The 8,442-nt window shown below is 45.9% G+C and overlaps 1 long non-coding RNA gene across 2 annotated transcripts; it reads left to right on the top strand.

Moving 5' to 3' along the window:
• Positions 1–412: 412 nt before the first annotated feature.
• LOC138850559 (uncharacterized) lies at positions 413–6,372 on the top strand. 2 transcript variants are annotated; one of them, XR_016210708.1, is made up of 3 exons: positions 413–753; positions 3,026–3,144; positions 5,778–6,372. It is a non-coding gene; the product is annotated as an uncharacterized LOC138850559 (long non-coding RNA). The 2 variants fall into 2 exon arrangements; XR_011390493.2 differs by having other exon boundaries at positions 423–753; positions 2,998–3,144.
• The last annotated feature ends 2,070 nt before the right edge of the window (positions 6,373–8,442 follow it).

Genomic DNA, 8,442 nt, shown 5'->3' with positions numbered 1-8,442 from the left:
GGGAGAAGAAGCTAAACACTAAGAGAAACAAAGTCAGGAGAATGAAGTGTTAAGTACAGGAAAAGCGTGAGTGATCACACATTTTGGTAAATACATTGCTGATTCAGCAAAGTTGCCGGAGATAACATCAATGTCTAAAAATCAATAGGATTTCTTTCCATTAGCATAAACATCTGGAAAATATGATGAAAAAAATGAGCTGACAGTGACAATTAACGATAGCAATTAAACTGTATAGTGTCTGGAAATTAATTTAACCAAGACTGTACAGAGCAACTATGAAAAAAATGTTAAGAGCTTTAGATTTTTTTCCCATTTCCTCTTGAAACCTGCTCATGTTTGGCTATGGGGAGGCAGGATCTGGAGGAAAAGTCAGGTGTTAGAGCCTTTGAACTGAGTACACAGGCTCAGAAAAATGAAATGCTTTGCTGATATGTACACAGCTGGTGAAGTGGTGGTACCAGGACTTTGGACTGCCACTGCTGTGAAAACTCTGTTGCCTGCAAAGTATTATTCAGTATCTAGAATTCTGGCTAGAATCTAAAAGCTTGATGTTTGCCTTGTAGTTGAGATATGGGTGAAGACACCCACATCCCACATCATCATACTGCCTGGGTTTGAGTCCTGGCTTCACACCTGATTCCTGCTAATGTGCGCTGTGAGAAGCAGCAGAAGGTGGCGTAAGTAGCTGATTTCCTGACATGCACATGGGACACCAAGATTGAGTTCCTGGCTCCTGGTTCTAACCCCCAGGCAAGTGAATCAGTGAATGGGATCTCCCTCTCTCTCCCCCTCTCTCCATGTCTTTCCATGTGCATGTGCCTCCCTGCCTCTCAAATACATGATTTAAAATATGGGCCATTAAATGCAAAGCTTTCCCCAAGGGCAGTTCCCTTGATTGTTCTCTTCAGTCTGAAGACAGGAGGCAGTGCTGTGACAATGGTGCCAGGGATGTGCATGGTGGGTTGTGCCAATGCTTGCAATGCTGGTATCCCTTGTTCCCATCCAGCTCCCTGCTGGTGCACCTGGGAAAAGCAGCAGAGGATGGCTCAAGTACTTGGGCCCCTGCTACCCATGTGAGAGATCAGAATGGAGTTCCTGGCTCCGGGATTCAGCTTGGCCCAGACCAAATGTTGCAGCCATTTGGGGAGTGAACCAATATATTCAGGGTTCTCTCTTTTCTGTTGTTCTGCCTTTCAAATGAATAAATTAAAAATATTTTTAAAAATCTGAAGACAATTTCATTTCATAAAAATGCAAGCAAGCAGTGAAAACATACTTATTCTGTCACAAATATGATTAACACCTGCATGTGTCTCCTTATGGCTGGCTTCTGAGTAGATAAAGAAGAAAAAAACATGACATCAGTGCAGAACACTCCTAGCACCCGTAGCTGAGGGCGACCTGTGGATTCGAGCAGAGTCCTCTTCCTCTGTGTTAGGTTTCTTTTATTCTAATTTAAAAGTCACCTTTTTCTTCACTCTCTGTTTAGATGAGGGACTTAAAAATTTCATGGAAGTGGAATTAAAAGATAAGGTTTATTAAAAATTGAAATACCTGTGCATAGTTTTTTTCATAATATTTGTTTTCCATGAGCTTTTTGAAGACCTTCACACATTACTAAGTTGCTCATGGTGCACTCCTCATGGATATGTGTTTTGTACATCTCATCTATGCCAGCTCACCCCGTTCCAGAGCTCAGCTCACCGCTCCTAGACAGCTTTCAGACCATTCAGCACAGCACACACGCCTCACTCTCTTTCAGCTTCTAGAATTTATTACTCTCGGTCATCACTGGTCATGATTTATCAATTCCAGGGTCCTCATGCTCTTCAAACAGCATGAGCTCCCTTATGGCTTCTGTCTTGCCAGTGTCACAAAATAGGGTGGCAAGGTTATTAGAAACACGCTCACTTCTTATCATATTGGAAACTTTCATTCACCTTTTATTGAATCAACAAAAATGAATCAGATGCCTGCTATGTGGAAATCAATCTACACAGAGCTACTTCCTTCTGTGAAATAAGACCTGCTGAGTTCTGGCAATGGTTCGTGATAAAAGGAAGAAATAAAACCAAGCAAAAGGAAAGGAAAACAAGGGGGGGGGGACGAAGAGAGAGAGAAGGAAAACAGATGTGAGTGCAGGGGATGGAGGAAGAAATCCTGGGTTTGGATTTGTGCTGTTGCTCTCTACGGGATCCCAGTCGATTTATCTAACTTCCCAACCTTCAATTTCATCAACTATAACATTGGAATGAGTGTGTAAAATATTTCAAGCTTTCTATGAGAATGAAACAAGATAATTTATAAGTCATGAATACTTGAAAAATTTCCAGCAGTGCTAGCGATTGTGATGGTTAATTCTATGTGTCAGTGAGACTGGGATATGCGGTGCCCACATATTTAGCCAAACATTATTCTGGGTGTTTCTGTGAGCGTAAAGTCACAGATGAAGTGGAGCAGGTTGACCTTCTCTGCTCATCTAAATGGCTTCAGCCAACATGGGTGGGACCCATCCAATCAGCTGAAAGCCTGAATGGAAGGAAGGGGCTAGGGGCAAGCAGCAGTTATGATGCCACATGGGATAAACTGCATCCTATACCAGAGTGCCTGGGTTTGAGTCCTGGCTCCACTCCTGAGTCCAGCTTCCTGTTAATGTACACCCTGGGAGGAAGCAGATGACGATGATGATTCAAGTATGTGGTTGACTCACATTGAATTTCAGGCTCCTGGCTTTGGCTGGCCCAGCCTTGGCTATTGTGGGCGTTTGAGGAGTGAAGCAGCAGATGGAAGATCTCTCACTGGCTGTGTGTGTATATGTGTACCTGTGTGTGTGTGTATGTGTGTGTCTGCCTTCCAAAACTTTATTTTTTAAAAGAAGAAGAAAATGCTGACCCTCTCCTGAATCAATGGGAGTTCCTCCCGTCTGACTGCCTTTCAGCTTGGCCACCTTCCTGCGCCACCTTAGGACATGAACTGAAACACTGGCTCTTCCAGGGACTCAAGCCTGCCTGTCTTTGACTAGAACTCCCCCAGCGGCTCCCTCGTCCTTGGCCTTCAGATCTGAGTGACCAACATCTCCGGCTCCTCTGGACCTCCAGGGGCCATCAGCAGATATAGGAACTCGCCAGCCTCCAAAAACAAGTGAGCAAATTCCTTACACACATGCGTGCGTGCACACACATACACGCACACACACACTGCCTGTTGGCCTTGTTTCTCTGGAAACCTCTCACTAACACAGTGTTAACATTATCATTTGAAAATTGCACTTTATATGCCTTTCCATGGAACTCAGGATAAATCCACTCCTTTGTCTAATCCAGTCCTGCGGAAAACTATTTCATTGTCAAAGTGAGGAACTGAGGTTAAGTCTGAGGAGAAATTTCCTGAGCCTCAGTTCTGGAACCTTCTGTGCTAGGGGAGGCAGTTTCAGAAAAGTAGCTCTTCATTTGGTGGTAAAGTTTTCAAGTATATATATATATATATATATATAAATATACATATATTTACATTTTTGTTGGTGTAGCATCCGCTGAGTTAAACAGTGACCAGAAAGCAGGCAGTATCAGAGGTGTGTGAAGCAGGCAGAAGTTCACCAAGAACAAAGGGGAAGCTACAGGGCCCCAGAGGGCTGGCAGCTAAGGGGAAGCATTTCTACCAGAGTGTGACAGAAGACCTTTCTATAACAGGTGAGTGACACTCGTCCTGACCCCAAGGAGGCCTTCAGGGACTCGATGAGAGGCCAGCAATAGCTCTAGGTCCAGCTCGCTGTTTCATGAAAGAGTTTTAGTAATTTGAACCCAGAAAATTTCATAATTGTAATGATCTTTGGAAGTCACCCAACTCGGATTCTGGGAAGGTGGTGATGGCATTGTTTTGGAACATCTCAATCCCCAGACAAGAAACAGAAGAAAGCCAAAATCTCATGAATGCTTGCCAGAAAACCGAGTGATAGTGTATCCCCATAATCCTTAAAATATGAGTGGACCAGGGGCCTGAGTTTGTGGCATGGCGTGTTAAGCTGCTGCCTGCAACGCTGGCATCCCATATTGGAGTCCTGGTTTGAGTGCTGGCTGCTTCACTTACAATGCTGTTCATTGTTAATGCACCTGGGAAAGCAGCAGATGATGGCTCAAGTAATTGAACCTGCATTACCCATGTGGGAGACCAGTATGGAGTTCTGGGTCCTGACTGTTGTGGTCATGTTGGAAGTAAACTAGCACATGGAAGATCTCTCTCCATCTCCTTCTCTGTCATTCTGCTTTTCAAACAGATAAATAAATCTTTTAAAAAATGAGAGGACCAACATCAACCAAAAATCAAGCCTGGGATGGCACCTGCAAGAGAGAAAGGATTCTGAGGTCAAAGGAGCCCCTAAACAGCCAAAAGAGAATGCAGAGGAGAGCAGGCAGGACAATTCTAGAGCAGTAGCTCACACAGGAGTGGTCTCGCCCACCCAATGCGGATGAGGGCAAGCACCACCCAGCCAGCCCTTTGAGAAAAGCATAGCCAGGGGTGTGCCGATGACTGCTTAACTGCCTGGCTTGCAGTGCAGATTTCCACAGTGCAATTATTCCCATCACGGTCAACTAACAGCTACCAAAGCAAACAAGCCATTGGGAAGAGCTGCACACAATTACCTCCGGCAAGGTGGATCTGGCTGTAAACAGTGGGAAGAGCTGGGGCTCTTACCCAGGACTGGCTGTGCACTGAGACGGAAAGTGAGCAGGATAAGTACAGCATCTGCGAAGGGAAGATAAGGTTGAAATGAAAAGCAAGGAATGGGAGAGAGCCAGGAAATTTCAGAGAATAAGCAGCCTGTTTCCGAATAGGCCACAGGAACAAAGGAAGAAGAAACTCTGTAAAGCTAGAACTGCTGTGAACCACACTGTCTTCTAAAAGTTCAGGACAAGTAATGTCACATGAGAATGAGTAACACAGAAGTATGGAGGTAAAATCTCATGCAAAGTTACTACAGAAGTCATTTACTCCATAGTTCCCAGTCCTGCCAACCATGATAATCACTAGAAACAAAACTCAAAACAGAAAATGCTCTTCCTGGGCCATTTATATGGGGTAGAGGCCACACCCCTGACTGCCTACACTGAGCTGAACTGACATAACCAAAGTGGTGGTGTTGACAATGGCCGTCATCAGCAGCCTCCATCCAACGCCAAGTCCCTGCATCCTCATGATTTGTTCTCGGTTGCCCAGAGATTCTCGCCTGCAGGAAGAGACTGTTTTGCCCTAATCAAAAATTACCCATTCTCTCTGCTGTTCCTCCCTAGTTCTAAATGAGGGCTTACATTAAAAAATCTTTATTTTCATTTTTTATTTTAAAGGGGGAGAGCGAAAGCAAGAGTGAGAACGAGAGAGAGAGAATGAGAGAGAACGCTACAGAGACATCTTCCATTTACTGATTCACTTCTCAAATGCCTGCGACAGCTGTGGCTGGGCCAGGCCAAAGCCAGGAGCCTGAAACTCTATCTGGGTCTCCCGAGGGTGGCAGGAACCCAAGTAGTTGAACAGTTAGCTGCTGCCTCCTATGGTGTGCATTACCGGGATTGGCAGCAAAGCCAAGACTTGAACCCAAATGCTCTGGTATGAGAAGCCAGTGTCCTGAGAGATGTCTTAACTCCTAAGCAAAATGCCCACACTGAGAGCTGATACATTTTTGACAACTAACATTTCCATAGTTAATTTTAGCTTAATGGAATTTCTTTTCCTGATACTTCCATACAATAATTGTAACATTGCTTTTATTTCCATTGCAGATTGACTCAAGTAATCTCCAACTCAAGTAATCTCCAATTTCAAAAACTTTCATACAGAGATGTGGGGGAGAAATTTTTGGTGAGAGGAACTCCAACAGGAGCTCTGAACAGACTAGAAAGTTGAGTTGTTCATAGTCTCAGGAACAGCCAGAACCAGGAACTCTGGGAATCACAGCAGCCCCTCATTCAAGAGCGACCTGTTCTGAGTATGCATTTGCTAGCTGAGTTTCCACACATTTTGATGGTTAAGAGTGAAATTCCTGAGACCAGCACCAGGCACACTAGGTTAATCCTCCGCCTGTGGTGCTGGCATCCCATATATGGGCACTGGTTCTTGTCCCGGCTGCTCCTCTTCCAGTCCAGCTCTCTGCTGTAGCCTGGGAAAGCAGGAGATGGCCCAAGTCCTTGGACTGCTGCACCCATGTGGGAGACTCGCAAGAAGTTCCTGGCTCCTGGCTTCAGATCTGTGCAGCTCCGGCCGTTGCAGCCAATTGGGGAGTGAACCAGCAGATGGAAGAACTCTTTCTCTCTATGCCTCTCCTCTCTCTGTGTAACTCTGACTTTCAAATAATAAATAAATCCTTAACAAAAAAAGAGTGAAATTGCTGAGAATGGAATCTTTCATTGGCCTGTGTTGGGTCACACGCCCGCTCCCATGATTAGTGAGTAGGGTTTTATAATCAGCAGCTCTGGACTATGTGGAATTTCTCAAGAAGGGACGCAAAGAAAAACTCTAAGAGACATCCATTAGGGATTGTTCCCAGGAGCCAGGAACCTGCAGAGTTCCTATCAATCTGACCAGGGTACATAATGCACAGGGTACATAATCGGTTGAGTAACTGAAGATACTAAAACATTGACAACCTGATGTGTCTGGTTCACGAGTAGCTCTGCTCCATTCCACACTATTCCCCACCCTGGACTCGCCTTGGAACCCTAAGAAAAGCCAGGTAAGCAGGTGGACTAATAGTGCTAAGATTGCATGGGGCTCTGGCTTCTTATCTATGCCTCCACAGCAACCGGGCAGGCCCCAGTGATAGATACATTTTCTGCTGGTCAGTGGGCCCATTAAGGCTGATACGTTTTCTGCTATGTAAGTCCTTGGCTAACGGCCGATATTGTATAACCCTGTAGAAAAGGACCAGCCCCTGTGGGCTGTGTTCTGGTCCCCTGTGCTGCTGTGGCTGCTGCTGGCTAAATGAAGAGCGATCCATCTGCCTGCAGCTCCGCGAGTGTTCTTTCAGCTCCCGGGCCTGTGTGCCTCAGCATCCCTGACGACCAAGCACGGGGCTGACAACTTGGCACTTCTCTGCATTCACCTTACAGAGTCCTCTCACCTCACACGCCACTGAGCTAAGACTTCATGTTGAGACAGAGAATGTAACTGACAGCAAACTAAGTAAAATCCTATTAAACTACACAATGCCATCATCAGTAGAATAAACAATAAGATGTACGTGTTTGCAGAATGGAATACTGCTGGCATGAGGATGAACAATCTACAGCTATGCAAACCACGGTTAGGCTCACAAAGAATACTGAGTGAGAAGAAGCCAGACAAAAACAGGAACAGGCGCTGGTGTTGTGGCACAGTGAACTAAGATGCCACCTGTTGGAGTCCCAGCTGCTCCAATTTTTTCCCTTAAAGATTTTATTTATTTATTTGAGAGGGAGAGTTACAGATTGAGAGAGAGAGAGAGACAGAGAGAGAGAGAGAGAGAGGTTTTCCATCCACTAGTTCATTCCCCAAATGGCCACAAATGACCACAGCTGGGCCTATCCGAAGCCAGGAGCCAAGAACTTCTCCTGGGTCTCCCACATGGGTGCAGGGAACCAAGGACTTGGGCCAACTTTCATTGCATTCCCAGGCACATTAGCAGAGAGCTGAATCAGAAAAGGAGCAGCCAGGACTGGAACCAGCTCCCATATGGGATGCCAGTGCCATAGGCAGAGGTTGATTCCACTATACTACAGCACCAGCCCCTGCTCCACTTCTGATCCAGCTCCCTCCTGATGTGCCTGGGAAAGCAGCAGAAGATGGTCCAAGTTCTTGGGCCTCTACCACCCATGTGGGAGACCTAGATGGAGTTTCAGCCTCTTGATTTGGGCCTGGACCAGCCCTGTTGCAGCCATCTGGGGAGTGAACCAGCAGATGAAAGATTCTCTGTCTCTGTCTCTGTCTCTCTCTCTCCATCCATTTCTATCACTCTATTTTTTTTTTTTGACAGGCAGAGTGGACAGTGAGAGAGAGAGAGAGACAGAGAGAAAGGTCCTCCTTTTTCCATTGGTTCACCCCACAATGGCCGCTGCAGCTGGCGCACCGCACTAATCCAAAGCCAGGAGCCAGGTGCTTCTCCCGGTCTCCCACACGGGCGCAGGGACCAAGGACTTGGGCCATCCTCCACTGCCTTCCCGGGCCACAGCAGAGAGCTGGACTGGAAGAGGAGCAACCAGGACAGAATCCAGCACCCGGACAGGGACTAGAACCTGGTGTGCCGGAGCCGCAGGTGGAGGGTTAGCCTATTGAGCTGCGGCGCCAGCCCACTCTATCTTTCAAACAAATAAATAAGTCTTAAGAAAAGTTTATATTTTCCAACTCCATTTACATAAAATACAAAATAGTTGAAACTAACCCATGCTATTCTATGTCAGGATAATGGTTACA

Source organism: Oryctolagus cuniculus, chromosome 7 (genome assembly GCF_051225735.1).
Source record: "Oryctolagus cuniculus isolate XC-2025 breed Fujian yellow rabbit chromosome 7, ASM5122573v1, whole genome shotgun sequence".
Classification (NCBI taxonomy): domain Eukaryota; kingdom Metazoa; phylum Chordata; class Mammalia; order Lagomorpha; family Leporidae; genus Oryctolagus; species Oryctolagus cuniculus.
This window is presented reverse-complemented; position numbering and strand designations above follow the sequence as displayed.